Source organism: Pelodiscus sinensis, chromosome 4, assembly GCF_049634645.1.
Source record: "Pelodiscus sinensis isolate JC-2024 chromosome 4, ASM4963464v1, whole genome shotgun sequence".
Classification (NCBI taxonomy): domain Eukaryota; kingdom Metazoa; phylum Chordata; order Testudines; family Trionychidae; genus Pelodiscus; species Pelodiscus sinensis.
In genome coordinates, this window is record NC_134714.1 from 53,126,975 (window position 1) to 53,143,878 (window position 16,904).

Genomic DNA, 16,904 nt, shown 5'->3' on the forward strand with positions numbered 1-16,904 from the left:
AAACAATATGTGCAGTGCTAGAATACAGTACTACTTAAGCATATTCATTGAGTTCAGTTAGAGCCCAAGTCAGAAAAGGCTAACATCATCTGTACTTCTACAGTAGTTCCCTAAGTTCTGAGACAATCACACACATGCTGTTTATTTTTTTTGGTATGGCTTTTTTCCATGAATTTCAGATACATAAAACTAACAATATAATGTTGTGATCAATACCTCTCTGGCTTAGGAGTCTTGTAATTCTATATTAGGCAATACTTAACCCATTCATGATGTTTGTCTCAAGCTCAGCACCTTTACTCAACCAGGTGGATTAAGTTAGCTCTTCCCTGAAATTAGAATGTATGGGATCTCTCTAGTACATCTAGTGCAAAATGCAATGGACTAGTCTCCTAATAGTAACATTTAAAAAAGCTGCCCTTTTTTATGTAATTTACTGACATTTTTAAAATTACTTTTTGGTGACTTATCAAATATTTCTGATATTGCCATCCTATTTTTATCAAGTGAAGAATGTGGTCTTTATACAGAGATGTTATGAAGGGCATATACCAACCAAAGGAGTAAACTTGGTCTTTATTCTTTCCTGTGTTAAATATACATTCATAGGCTAGCCCCATTACACATTTAGAATATAGGAATCCTATGTAGATATAAATTTGCACACATAACGATCATGAATTATTTGTGGCCGTGTGGTATCATAAGTCTTTACCAACTGAAGTTCAGGCCTGTATCAGAAAGAAAAAAGAAAGAAAGAACAGCTAATGCTTCTTCTATTGTTGTCTCTGTTTAAATAACCACTCTCCCCATTCCTTATGGAGTTCTATTTAGATTCAGATTTCATACCCATACTTTCTTTTTTACTGTGTAAAGTTGGCCTCTCTCTGCTTAATTCTCTGTCTTGCTCATATGTAGAGCAATTAGTAGTTTCAACTTTAATGAAAACAGAGAGTCATTTGCCCTCACTAGTATCTTGGCCCATGCATAGGCTAGTATAGTTCAGGAATAAGTCCATCAAAGTAAATAAAGTTATACTCTTAGGCTAGGACTACACTACAGGGTTTTTTTCAGAAAAAGTTACGCAAATTGCAATACCCTTATAACACAGGCATGAGAGTATAATTAGACCCATAATATCAACCTGATGTTGTCAGTTTGTTCTATATATTTTGAGCCAGATAGTTTCCCATGGTTTGGCAATACTGTATTTTCCATGAGGTGGCCAACTATTAGAGTAGACTCAGTATGTATATTGTGTCAGACTGCTGAAGAGGCTAACACTCACTCTGAGAAAGGGTATGCTTAAGCTGCTGTGGAGCCAGTGGGTCAACACTGGTCATAGGATCTTAGAGCAGATGACTCAGAAGGTTCAATTTCCCTGGAGTGTAACAAAAAAGAGATTGTGCCCAGAAAGTGTGCCAGAGAAATCAAGGAAAGAAATAGTGATGTAGCCCACTCAGAACAATGAAGATAGTGTGTGCAGCCCAAACACAACTGCCTATTTACTTTCTGCCTACAAAGACTATCAATAGCAAGACAACATACTCGTAAGTATGCTCCATTATTTCTTTATATGGGTATTTAAGATAGTTTTCACAACTAAGTCCACGATAAATAACACAATATTCAAACAATCAAGTTATATAACTTTAAACTACTTAGTAATTACATAACAGTATCAACCTACACACCTGTGCTGCTGTAGCAAAAGACCATGGGTTAGACTTGAGAGCACTTCCTTGGAACACTGCCTGGATTACTGAGCTAGTCACCTTCAAATGTAGGAACTCCTTGATTGCCTCATCTGAAAGAGACCCGATGCTTTTACATAAATAAAGGAAAGCCTTCTATAAATGCAAGTAGGACCTATCTGCAATAAGGTGACATGAATACTCCCATTCTGGCTATCTCCATGTTGAAATTAGTTCATAGATTCAAAGTCCAGAATAAGGGACCATTTTGATCATCTAATCTGTTATCCTGTTCAACATAGGTGTAGAACTTCTCCAGGATAATTCCTAAAGCAAATTTTTGAGAAAAAAATCCAATTCTGATTTTAAAATTACAATGATGGACAATCCATCCTGGCACTTGGTAAATTGTTCTAATGGTTAATTATCCCCATTTTTAGCTTCAACTTCCAGCCATTGGATAGCGTTATACCTTTCTCTGCTAGACTGAGGAGCCGATTGTAATATATTTGTTCAGAACATAGGTACTTCTAGACTAATTAAGTCACCTCTTAGGTTTCTCTTTGTTAAACTAAGTAGATTAACTCCTTGAGTCTTTCACTGTAAGGCATATATTCAAATCATTCAGTCAGTCTTGTAGCTTTTCTCCTCCCCAGTTTATCAATTTCCTTCTTGAACTGTGGACAAAAGAACTGGATACAACATTCCAGAAATGGTCACAACAGTGCTAAATACAGAAGTAAAATAGCCTTTCTAACTTCTCCTATTTGCTATCTGTAAATTCCATTAAGACCTACAATGAGCCAATAATCTTCTTTTTACCCTCATTGGAAAAATCTGATACTTCTATAATAGTTCAAATTACTGGCAAAAGGGTTAATTATCCCCTACCCAAGCCACTCCTATCCTACGGTGTCCCATTCTTCACTTGTTCAACCCTCCCAGTGAACACCTGGCAGAATTAAAAGGAGGAAGTAAGCTTATCTTTGTCATCTAATCCATTAAGAATGTACATATTATATATATATATATATATTTAAATTTTCAAATACAATCCTCTACCCTTGCCTCTCCCACTCTGTCTGCTTCACCCAAAACCCTATGGGGAACCTCAGGAGGTCACATTATGCTTCAGTAGCCGAATCAATACTGTGGCTTCCTGACACTTTCCTGACTAAATGACTTTTCTTCTTACGGTTTGCCCAATAAGTACAAGCAACGTGGAAACCTTTTTTTAAAAACCCTTAATTTCACAGGAGACTGAATCAAAGCAGTTTCAAGAATTAGGCTCTCACTATCTAAGTGTCTCTTGCCAAATCATTTCTCTTCAAAATGAACACCTGTGGATGTTGCCACTGTTGATGAGTCTCGCACATACACCTTATAATTACATAACATTGACTCACAATGCTATTGGATTGTCATATTAACCCCATTGCGCTTCTTTTTGAAGTGGTTGTAAAAAGGAAAGCCTCATAACATCTGCTTGTTTTTGCTTCTTATGCCACAGAGCCATGAAGACCTCTAAATAGAGTTCTTTAAAAAATTCCAAATATCAGTTTTTCAATTAAAATGTGTCCTAATTTTGTAGTGCAGTGAAAATATTTTCAGTTAAATTGCCATGATTCCTCCCCCACTTATTTTCCTACCAGTTATAGAACTGGTTGAATTTTTTCAAATTTTAATTTCTTGATGAAAGAGAGAAAAATGTTGATAAATGTTCAAAAATATTTTTCATCATTATTTTGTCTTTACCAAGAGTTTATTGGAGTTCTCTCAATAGAAATAGAAAGACAGTCAAATTCTTAGAGAATCATGTAGAAATATCTTAAGATTATTAGTCTATTTTTATTTAAGAAATCCAATTAATAAAATGCTACACTAAATCACTCTAGGAAATTGGACTATTGTTACTGTAGACAATGTTTCCTTTGTCAGCTTTGATTTATCTTTCTGTTTTTTTTTTTTATAAACTTCTAAATCTTTTTTGTAGTTTCAAAAAAATGTAACCCAGGAAGCCTCAACAGATTGGTTAACAACTTGAAACCTCAATTCAAATTAAAACAATTACCAGCAATGCTTGGAGAGAAAGGAGATTAAGCTAGTTTAAAATTTCTTTTTGCTTTTAGACCAAAGACCTTTTTTTCATCATTTGATGTGCGAGGACAATTTAGCCCTTTGAAACAGATAACATTAAGCATGAAACATGGCTTTATCTAAGTTGAGGACCTGGTACATTCAGTTCAGAAATATTTTGTTAGACAGTATTCATTTGGCTACTTACAGTTGTCTGAATATGAATAATTTATCCTTTCACTATGTTCGTAATATATCCAGTATTTCACTCAACATGAATAACTCTATTTTCTGCCATTGAAATCAATGGGTATTTTGTCATTGACTACAATGAAAGAAGAATTAATTTCACAATAGCAGTATGTGTAGGGAGTAAAAATCTGTATTCTAGATTTCTAAGTGCTTTTATACAGGCAGTCCCCGGGTTACGTACAAGATAGGGACTGTAGGTTTGTTCTTAAGTTGAATCTGTATGTAAGTCGGAACTGGCGTCCAGATTCAGCCGCTGCTGAAACTGATCAGTTTCAACAGCGGCTGAATCTGGACGCCAGTTCTGACTTACATACAGATTCAACTTAAGAACCCCAGGCATCCCCAAGTCATCTGCTGCTGAAACTGATCAGCGGCTGATTCCAGGAAGCCCGGGGCAGGGGCTTCCTGTAGTCAGCCACTGGTCAGTTTCAGCAGCGGCTGAATCAGGACGCCTGGGGCAGAGCAGCTTGGGTGCTGCTGGATTGGTCCAGTAGCGCCGCCGCTCCTCGGCGCTACTGGACCAATCCAGCAGCACCCAAGCTGCTCTGCCCCAGGCGTCCTGATTCAGCCGCTGCTGAAACTGACCAGCAGTGGCTGAATCAGGACGCCTGGGGCAAAGCAGCTGGGGTGCTGCCTGGTTGGTCCAGTAGCGCCCAGAGCGGCACTACGGGACCAACTGGCAGCGCCCCAGCTGCTGTACCACAGGTGTCTGGAGCAAAGTGGCGGAGCAGGGGGGCAGCGGGACAGCCCAGACGCGCCGTGGCTGTCCTGCTGCCCTCGGGCTCCGTGGCTTTGCTCTGCTTTGCTCCCCGTCCCCCTGGTCTGCAGACCAGGGGTACGGGGGGAGGGGGGGTAAAGCAGAGCCAAGCCGCGGAGCGCGCGGCCAGCTGACAGCCCAGACGCGTCTGGGCTGTCAGCTGACCGCAAGCTCCGCGGCTTGGCTCTGCTTTGCTCTGCTTTGCCCCGTCCCCCGTCCCCCTGGTCTGCAGACCAGGGGGACGGGGGGGGGGGACAAAGCAGAGCCAAGCTGCGGAGCACGTGGGCAGCGGACAGCCCCGTCCGCTGCCTGCGTGTTCCACCGCTTTGCTTCCTCTCCCTGGTCTGCTGGAGACCAGGGAGAGGAAGGGCCCCGTTCATAACTGTGGATCCGACATAAGTCGGATCCGCGTAACTTGGGGACTGCCTGTATTAATAAATATTCTCTTATTTATATGGATACGTTCCAGAAGTCCCAAGTTCAGTTCTGCCTTTTGGCAGGACATTAACAACTTAGTTAAGACACCTAAATCATTGCTTAGCAGTATAGTTGTATCAGTATAAACAGAGGCCAATTAAAAGCAGCCAGATGAAAATTGGACTCATTATGAATTTCATCGACTATACACATCAATGAGGTGGGATAATGTTCTACTATACCCTAGCTCAACCCCACTCACATTGTGACTCTGGCTATGGGGAAGTGGTGAGGGACTATGCACTAGTGTTCCCTCTGAACTGCACAGCAGCACAGGGGATTAATCAGCCTCACCGTGCAAGGAGCCCTGGGCCTCTGATTGGGCACGGCTGATTAATCCCCTGTGAAGCTGTGCTACTATGCAATTTAGAGGGATCGCTACTATGCACCCCTTACATGCCACTGAGAATAGAAGCTGAGGAGAGTAATAAGGTACGATATGACCAAGGATGAAGTAATTTACTCATTCCCCCCCAAAAGAGGCAGCATGGCTGTTTAAGTAGTATCTAGAGGAATGATTCCCTTCCAGCTATCGAGGAGGGGAGAGGCTTGGGTGTGTGTATGTAACTACAGTTTGCTCCTGCTTTGCTTAGCATTGTTAGATATTCAGCAGATAAAGCAGTATTTTGCTCATTGTAATCAACTTAATTTGTGACCCAACACCAGCTATGTTTGTATTAAATGTGCTTTTTAATTTTGTGGGAATAATGAAAAGTAGGACTGTGCTAAATTGTTTCAAAGGAAAGGGCTCACTGTTAGCAGGAAGAACCTTGCTAAGAAGGGGTTCAAGTTTCAGCTCTTTGAGAGGAGAGGGGGTGAGAAAAGGTTTAGTCTGGTCAGGAGGCTGCATGCCCTTCCTTGCATGGAGAGGTTTGACCTCTTTCCCTCCACTGTTCAAAGAACAGAGCTAAAGAGGCATTGTTAACAGTATTGGAGCTGTGTTTCTTCCATACTGGGTCGAAATCACTGGGAGCTGAAATCACTTGTGACTGGTGAAGCACTGGAATGGGTTACCTAGGGAAGTAGTGGAGTCTCCATCCCTAGAGGTGTTTAAGTCTTGGCTTGACCAAGCCCTGGCTGGGTTGATTTAACTGGGATTGGTCCTGCCTTGGGCAGGGAGCTGGACTTGATGGCCTTCTAAGGTCTCTTCCAGCTCTATGGTTCTATGATTCTATGATGAGCAGAAGTCACAGCCAAGAGGTAGATGGCAGTGGATGGTGACTGACAGTAAGTAGGATGGCAATGGAGAGGGGGAAGAAGTAGGACACTGTGACTGGCAGCCAGCAGAGCAGTGGTGGAGGCACAACAAGAAGCCAGAAGGACAATGGTGGAAAGATGCAATGAGTGGATGATAAGGTGGTGGTGAGGTGTGACAAACAGCCAGAAGAGCAGCAGCAGACAGCAGGGAGCAGGCAAATGGTAAGTGACCAGCAGAGTGAGTAAAATGCCTCATTACCTTTCCCAACTCAGGATGGGAGATGAACTCTGTAGATGCACCTCTGAACTCTGGATCTTCATTGACCACCAGCAGCAACTGTGAGTGGGGTGCAAAGAAGGATTGGGCATGTGAAGGGGACATTTTTCTGGCTGGACTTAAGAACCTGAGAGGCAAAGGACACTGAGAGGTGAGTCTTTTACTCATGGCTTATATTTACGATACCTGTTTGTGGTGGTGTAGTGATGTTTTGCCAAATTAATGCCAACTTAGTTCCCTCCCTTTTATTAAAAGTTTCTTTTTCTACACTCAGACACTCTGCTTGCCTCTCAGAAGTGCCCGGGGGTGGGAGGTGAATTACCCAGGTTACTGTGTCAGTTCTGTGTTGGATGGATGGAGAGGAACCTCTAGATGTTGAACTTAGCCCTGACTGCTGCTGGTTCCATCTGGCAAAAGGGTTACAGCTGGAATTGTGACAGAAGTTGAAAATCACAATTTGGTTTACTCCTTGGGCAGTGCAGCTGTCATCAGATTTTTGACTGTGTGTGTGTGTGTGTGTGTGTGTGTGTGTGTGTGTGTGTGTGTGTGTGTGTGTGTGTGTGTTGAGGATTCAGAGCCTCCCAAATCACATAACAGATTTAGTCTTTATGAAGGACTTAGGGATATCCATACCTGGTTGGTAAAATCTATTTTTCCCTTTGGATTAGAAAACTATGAAAATACTGGCAAATCTCAAATACTCATTGGGTACAGTCCAAGGAACAGATGCAGCACAACAAGCTGCAGAACTGCAAAAGATGTCCAGCAAAAGATGTTAGCTTCTAATTTGACATCCAAGAGAACATGGTAGGCAAATTGGCACCAACATTTTAACCCACAACTAGCAATCAATTTGTTTGCTTATGTTAATTTAAGTGAACAAAAAAAAATCAGTAATTTTAGAAACAAGCACTAAGTAATATTGGGAATATTCAAAATTTGGAACTACGTAGGGTGAATGTACTATACACATAACTTTGCTCAGCTCTCTTCATGGACATCATACTGTTTCTAAAAAAAAATTTGTAACATCCTTCAGTAGAAACACAAATCCTCCTAAATCAGGTTTTAAATGGAGAGGTAACTTTTTGTAATGGTGACAGCTAAAATGAATTATCAACAAAGAAATCAAAATATTTTACAAAATATTGCTCATTGCGAAAATTCAAGAGAACCACAAATATAATGGTGTGTGTTGCGGGAGTTAGAAGAAAAGTCAAGGTTCATCAGAAAAAGAACTAGTGATAAAATTGTACTAAGAACAGCCAGGTAACAAGCAGTGCAATAATAATGGGCCAAATTAATCCCTTCTGTGAGCAAATGCTGCTCCTGTTGATGTGATGGCCTCACACTGCTAAGATGAGAGTTGAATTGGTTTAGCAAGTCCTGCCAGTAAGGGAAGATAGAAGTCAGTAGTTCAGAGAGATTGTCTGTCCTCATTTACATGCATCTATAAACTGTTAAACTGACAAAGTAACACATTGATGAACAATGATGCTTCTTAGGAGATGACAATTTAGAGAGGCCTTTTGTATTACCTCAGCAGCTATAATTGACAAGTATGAGCACCCAACCATCCTTTAAGGAGGCAGCAAACCAATAAATGATTACAAAATCCTGTAAACAGCATGTCTGGGTTATTTTATGTTTTCCTTTTTTTTTCCTGAAGGCATCCTAATGGTCTCTTCCCTGGTGAAAAATATTTTTATGGCAAGATATTTCTTCATGTTATCAGACTAACTAAAATACTTCCCTCTAAATGCTGCTAAAAGCACAACATATTTCAACCATATTTTATAGTGCCAAGCCAACATTCCTGCCTCACTCAGGACTTGGATGTCCTTGGAGGGAGCAGAACTACAATAGCCCTGCTTCAGGGAAAGAGGTGGGCTTTGTGGAAGCAGACCCCTGCTCCATGAGGGCCTCCTACTCAAATGCATTGGAGAAGAATAGAAATAAAATGGATGGTTCTGCAGCCATTTGCAGAAGGTGTGAGACATGACTGTGGGTGCAAACTTCAACCATAAAACTTCAGTAAAAGCCACATTAGGGCTCTGCAGCTGCTCTATAGCATCATGGGAGAATGACTTTCCTCTGGACCTTTAGAGATGCACATAGGTGAGATACTCAGACTACTCACTGCTTATTGGATTTGGCGTTAGGCATGTTTACTATTACATGTAGTCCTCACAAACAGCAGGCAAGAAAGTAACAGTTTCATAGATGTAGAAGTGGAAGCACAGACTATAAATGACTTACTCAAGGCTAGACAATTAGTCCCTGGCAGAGCTGGGATTTAAACACCTCAATCATAACATAGAATAGTATTACAGATGCTAATAAGATTTATATTGGAACTCAGTTTGTGGCCTTGACTATGGAGCTATGTCCAGCCTTTCTCTTGTATTAAAGTAAAATAAAATTATTTTGTATCTTTGTTTCACAGATTTTCTTTTTAAAAAGAGAGGCTTCGTACCTGAATGCTACTATGCATCCTTGTCTTCAAGCTTTCAGTTGAATAGGTGTTAATTAAACTATGCCCCATTTGAGACCAAAAATAACTCTTACAAGCATGCTGACAAAGTGTCACATGACATATGTGATGCTATGGTGCATAGGCATATATAGTTGATTTACTACTCTATGCAGATCTCAAAAATCTCTCATTTACTGCAGATCCAGATCTGTGTATTTTATTAAGTGGGGGGAGGGAAAGCAAGGTAAATTGCTGTCTAATGTTGCTTGAGGTGAAGTTCTTCCCTCATGGTGTCAGTTCCAATTAGCATAATTTAAGGAGCCTTGCAGAAGCGAAGCCTTTTTTGCAGCTCAGAGCACAAGGTTAGGGGATTCACACCACGGCAGTTCCCAGAGGGCATATGAAGCAAAGTGAGAAGGGTTATGAGGATTCTCCACTACAAGTAGTCAATGGTCTAAATGGAAAGGATTGCTCCTCCTTCCTCAAGGTTCTTTCATCATTGCCTCGTTGAAATAATCCTGGAGACCTCAGTCCACCTGCCCACCCTTCATTGGAAATACCCAATGCCTAAAGATAACCGTGTACATAAATACTTTGCTTTCACAGTTTCAATGTGTCCACTGAGTTTCATTTCTCCCTTTCTTGTACACACAAAACTCCCATTGACTTCAATGAAATATGTGTCTGGGCAGAGAATGCAGATTGATCCGCGATCCTTGCCTCAGTGAGCAAATTAACTGTGTGACAACTCATATAAAGAGCTGCGATGAGAATTGTGCTTCTGGAAAAGATAAGAATGGACTTTAAATATTTTGCTAACTCACCAGCAAATTAAAATATTCCCATTATCCTTTAAAACAAGTAAGCAAACTTAAACCTGAGGGAAAAAAATGCAGACACTTAGCTGAGTGAATTCTTCTTGGCAATTGTTTCTAAACAACACAGAACCTCCAATTCAAGATTAGAAATATTTAAATGGCTAAATCTTAATTTAGATGAAAGTTTTAAGTAAACATTTAAACTGACATCTTATTTTTGCAGCAAGTCTGACTCATGTTCTGGTATTTTATTTTAATTCACACTGTGACAAAGTTTGTATTGTCAAATTAATATTTCTTCTTTGCATATAAAACATTCCCAGAGATATTTATTCTCAAATTCACCAAGGCAAGCATATTTCATACACATTAGTCTTGAATTATAATTGAAATGTTCAAGATAATGGTTCAAACTTAAACTATTACATAGTGTAGCAGAAAAAAGGATAAATAGATTACAATGTGAAAAATTAGTTTAAATCAGAATTAAGAACATTGGATTATAAAGAGAAGAATATTCACCTCTTATCTTTCTATGTAGAAAAGACCACTGAAAACTGGATACAGCCAAGAATATTAAATATATATTTGTTGCAGGAGTGATTTACAGAGGATAAATTGTAATTCCATTCTTAGCTGGTATGTTGACCATTCTCCCTAGCTCCCTGAGTGCAAAACACGAAATATAACTTCCCATGCATACTGGATACATACTACAGATGTACACATTAAGGACTTAGGATTATGTCTTTTTTATTTGCACTGAGAGTCACAATAGACTAGATTGTAGTCTACCCTATGTGGCCATACCATGGCATAAGGTATAATGCACACAACTCCTGCATTTCTCTTGAAGATACATGGCGGGAAAAGGAAGATAATCATGAGCTATGCCATTGTGCACAAGAATCATGAAATGAATAAAAAGGGACAGGGACTAGTTGGAGACTCAGCTCTGATTCCTCCCCCAAAATACATCCATCACAAATGATCTGAAAGTTGATAATCTGAAAGTAGCATGGGTCAGGTATACCCTCTGGGAGCCTTCAGACTGTTGCATGTATGTGCTTTTTTAGATTGAGAAGGTTCTGTAAGCATGATCCAGCCCAATGATAACTGTCCAAAGTAAGGTATCATTCAATATGGATATGTGCTGGAGAAACTGGACTTCAATAGAAAATCAATTTGTTCCTGTGATTGATTTCAATCTGAGAATTTAGAAGCTCACTCAAATAAATAATGTTTCTATTAGGAATTATCCATGCAATGGATAGAGTTGGCAAACAAATTTCTAACTATCCAAATATATGCATGAGATTATAAAAAACCCATAAAAAACAAATGCTGAGACCACTTCCAAGGTTCAGTTAGGATAAACATCCAAAAATCTGGATACATATCTGAACTTACATTTGCTTCTTTGCTCTTGAGTTCAAACTGAAAATCTCATACTTACTGATTTTGGCCAGATCAGAAATACTAGGAGGAAAATGAAATAGCAGATGGAGGGACAGATAATGCTCACAGCTGGAATACATGCAACACATTAACTGAGGACATAGTTAATCAGACTACCAGTGATAGATATTTTTAATTTCTGATTTTGTTCTGCCAACATTTTTTTCTGATTTTTATTCTGCCAAAAATTTGGTACTTTTAATTGAATATTTCATCAAACATCTTTTTTAAAACATTCTCAAAATGGTTATCACATTTTCATTTGGATTTTCAGTAAATGGAAGATTTCAATAATGAGTCTGATGTTTTTGATCAAAATTCCATTTAAAAATTGGAATATTTCTTCAATGGACTAATTCTGAATCTTTTGAATGGAAAATTTTCATGCATATTTTTTACTTTTTAACCAGCTGTAACATTGTCCAAATAGATATTTCTCCGTGGCTTTTAAGAATCAGTATCCATCAAATAGCTGCTGTAAAAAGTGAGCTGAGATTTGCTCTGATCATATTCATCAATCTGTCTCACTCAACTAGTTTTATATTCTGAACCATAGTAATGATCAGATGGGTCATTTTCTTGAAGTTGTTCTTGCAAAAAAGCTGCCATTTCATTGTTTCGCTGAGTTCAGTTTCAGAAGGGACCATTAGATCATCTAGTGTGATTTCTAGGACATTACATTACAGCCAACAACCTGTAAGGGTTTAAGGCCTTAGGAGACCAAACCATGTGCCACAGACTGAGAACAGAAGAAACCAAGATGCCACCAATGCGTGAGGACCCGGCAATGACAAAGAGTTAATTAGATGAGATATGCCTATATGAGCCCAGCAGGGAACTTCTGCGCTGCAAAAGAAAGTGAAAGTCTGATCTGGAGGAGAGATCCTTCTTACCTCATATCTGGCAATTAGTATTACTCTGAGAATATGAGGAAAACTGACCAGTCAGTCACCTAAATTATTTTCACCCCTAATCATTTTCGTTGCCCTCAGCTGGACTTGCTTCAATTTGTCCACATACTTTCTGTAGTGGGTGGCCCAAAAGTGGATACAATACTCCAGTTACAGTCTCGCCAGTACAGAATACAGAATAATCATTCCCCACAATCTGCTGGCATTGTTCCTACTAATGCAGCCCAATATGCCATTAGACTTCTTGGCAACAAGGGCACAGAATTGACTTCTATCCAACTTCTCATCTACTCTAATCACTAAGTCCTTTTTACCATGTTTACTAACTATATTCAGCATTACAAGGATTTGTTTTATTTGATAAAATAACTATACAAATACTTTAATTTTATTTAAGGGCCACTAAAGGGCTCACCAATATTTAAAAAGGGATGCCGCCCAGTTACTAAGAACAAATAGATTCACCGGTGTTTCACCCTTTCTCTGTGTGGGCACAACCAGGGGGTATAATTCCCATCTCAACTAAACATAACTTGCTAGCTCTGCTTGAGCTGGAATACTAAAATTAGCAGTGAGTCTAAAATGGTGGCACAGGGCTAGCTATCTGAGTATATATGCAGAGCAACAGGTAAGTTTTTACACCTATAAATTTTAGTATGCTACCCAAGCTCAGAATATTACCTCACAGACATTCCTGGGAGTAAAATGTATTCCTGTGCAGCTCACAGAAGGCTTATATGTGACCTAAATTTGACTTAAAATGTCACAGTGAATGTCTGACTCAATTTAACTAAATAGCAAAACTCTCAATGACAGATCTCAGTGGGGGCCAGGATATCACCCTCTTGGCTTAAGCCAGACCTAGATGATGCTTGGCATTGGTAAAGATTCACCAATGGATGTCTTTTAGAAATGCTGCTTTTCAGAGAACGTGCAAACATAATTATGTGGGTAGTGAATTCAGAAGAGTTTCGTAATTTCTAGTTCTTTTCTTAAAAAACTCCTGGCAACCATGTCTCAGATGGATGTTTCTTGCTAGCTAACACTAGAGCATACTCATTCCTTGTTTATATATAAAAGTGTGTGGGGAAGAGGAGGATTATGGGAGGCCCTTGTTAGGGTACTGTTAGAGTACTCTTCCTTCAGCATTTGTGTATTGTACCTTTTTATTGATCTATTCATTTTTTTAATTTTAGCCAAGTATTTCTCTCTCCAATATTTCATGATTTACAAATATTGTTGTTTTCCATTTGTTTTATTGATTTAAAATCCAAACGAACTGTTTGAATGCGACAGTGAGTCATTCATCTTTCTCTGTGACAAACAGCTAATATGAATTTACCTTTTGGGGGTTTTTTTCTAAGAAAACAAATCTTGCCTTCAGATCTGCTTCCCTATTTTCTGTTTCAAACATGTGTTACCTTAAATTGAAAACAGTTGTATCTCACAACAGTGGCACACTTCTTGAGTTAGGTCATATGACCCCTGGGTGCAAGCAATCTGTACCTGCAGTCCTTTGACTGAAGACTCTCGTTATATTATTACCCCTTCATTGCTGCTAGAACTGCATGGGCCCTGGCAGCAGTTTTCTCTAGAATGTCCATTCAAATGAAACATCAGGACATTCTGACTCTGCCAGACAGGTTTGTACCGGAGGAACATATTTCACAGATGTTCCATACTCTGCTGAGAAAGTCTTCCAATAAATTCTTGAGCTGCTACAAACCCTTTTTTTAAAATTAGCTTATAATAAAGAGCCAGATTTGTGTTATGGTCTGGCACCAAATAATACACTTTCTATCCCCATGCTCTTCACCCCCAATGTACAAGACAAACTTTGGGGCAAGGTATAATGGAGTTTCACTCAGCTACATCAATTCATCACTGCCTTAATGTCTTCTAGAAAGCCTGTGCCAGATGGATATGATAAAGAAGCCACTAAGCAGCCCTAGTTCATATCCAGGTTGGGTCAGCATAAGATCAGGGAGATGTAACTGGCTCTCTGGTGTCACTTCCTGATTCCTACACTGAGTGGGGCTTGGACCTAAGAGAATATTGAGACCATACACGTCAATGTCAGAACTACTCTTTGTTAAAAAGAGCACTTTTGCGAACATTGCACTTTTCGTTTTGCTAATGTGATGGACCACTTATTTGATTTATTTGGGCTAGACTTTGCATTTACTTTGAGCTCAGTGAAGATACTGGTGGGCAGGCATGTCTCTTCAAGAACAGAGAAGGGAAGTAAATGTAGAGACACCGTTCCTTTTCTTCTTCCCACTTATTCCAAGAAGGTTGTACCACACACTCTCTCCTCAGATGTTCCTGAATAGAAGAGCAAGGAGCACAGCCCCCTCCCTTTCTTGTGCACATGGGCTGAGGGGTACACAATAACGGGGCATAAGTGGGAGGAAACAGAGTGTGTTTTACTGCTTCTCATAGCCCTGCATAGTCACACACTGAACTAGTTAATCCCTTTTATGACCAATTAAAGAAAAAAATAGCAAATGGGGACAGTAGGGAGAAAATCTCTCTCTTCTCCAGTCATGAGTAATTTATTTCTCCATGCTGCCACTGTCTCATTTCCTGCTGCCCCAAAGATAAGCCTGAAGAGGAAGAGACTTTTGTTCATGACCTGATGAATGCCCATGGACTCTGAGGGAAACATGTTTCACAGTCAAGGAACCTTCAGGAGCATCAGAATGTCCTTTCAGCAGCCTCTCTGGGACTGATGCAGTTGCGGGGGGAGATAAAGAATCTGTAAGCAAAGCAATGTCCCAAGGAGCTTTATAGGTCCCAACAGACACACTAAGCTTCTCCCAGAAATCCAGTGGGAGTCATTGCAGATCCTAGAGAACAGTTAATTCCCCATGAGCAATCCTATGTAACTAGTTTCACTTGCCTGCAAGTTCTTAACATCTATATTATTGTTAATTAGACATTTATTCTGTATTGTCAATCTGTCTCAAGGTGGTAAAGGCATGGATGATAGTGGCCACATCCACCTGTGAAAGATCAATCTGAATCTTTCTTGCCAAGCCCAAGTAGAGAAAAATATTTTTGACAATCATCATTCCATGGACCTTGAATAGAAGACACCATAGGTATGAACCAGGATATCAAAGAGATGGCATAGCTTTGCAATTGGGGGCACTGATATAATATCATTTGTTTCTCTGGTACTGCATTTGCTTTCAATACTAAAACATCTGAAGACTTAATTCTTTTCATACTTCATATTGTAATGAACTTCCTGGCACATTATTGTGTTTCTTCCCTTGACCTCATCTGAGCTTGAGAGAAAGGACACAGCCAGCAGAGAACATTGCATTACCCAGTTTAACACCCTGCCAATAGTTTTTCTCTAGATCATTTGTTTAGTAGAGAATCAGGAAAGGACAGAGCACTTTCAATTTGTACAGGGATTGGACTATCTTGGTCATTTTAGTTGGCATGTCCAGTTCATGAATTGGTGATGTCATTTGGCTGGATATTTTCTTAGTGTTATTGGATATAACTGAGCAATATTAAAATTCATCCTTTGGATGATGTTCCTTAACTTGAAAGAAATGAATGGGTGACTGTCACTTACATATATTTTTCTTTCTTTTGTAATGTTTGAGTCCTATTTCAGCTTCCTTTCTGACATGCAGCTTATGCCAGTGTTCCAGGAAGGCAAGATTTCATTGACACTAACAGAAAGATATGTGAAAAATAGAAACAACAATGATGGGTTGGTAGCTAGTGATATAGTGAAAAGAAATCTGTGCCCAATGTGTTTGAATAATAACTCTAATGTGAGGGTGCTATGTTGAGGAATACCACTTGCTGAAATCACAGTTTGAGAAATTATCACCATATAATCACTATCACATATACTTTTTCTACCCATTTTTCCCAAGCAAATTCAAGGAAACAAATGCAAAAATTAATTTTGTTCATGGCAGTGTAACAGAAGGTTAGATTGTATGATTTTTGGAATCACTACAATGTTAGGAGTGATGCATGAAATGTATGTGCCAAAAGTAATCTGTAACCATTTTGGGGTGGAAGAACACACGGGTCCTCATATTTTAAAATGTTATAAAATAAAACAAAAAAATGCAAACCCCATATCTCAGAGCCAACTGGCAATTTTGGCCAAATATGAGAAAAATATCTATATATCTATATCTATAATGCATTTTCCTTTGGCCTTGAAAAAGAAACATATCTATTTAGTACAAGTGACACACATTTCTCTATGTACAACATTTAATCCAGAGACAACCATATGAGATATTTAAAGGGTTACTGCAGGAGGCACGGAGCTAAAGCACTCGCAGGACTATTAGGGGAAGAAAGAGGAAGATTTCCACACTGAATAAAAAAGCGGACATTTTGTACTGAATTGTAAATGAATAATTAACAAACAAACAATGAAAAAGTTAATTCCCAACATGACATTACTAGCTGCCACACATTTAACTTCTACACATGGGGTTTTGCTCACTTGTATGAATCGCTTCTTT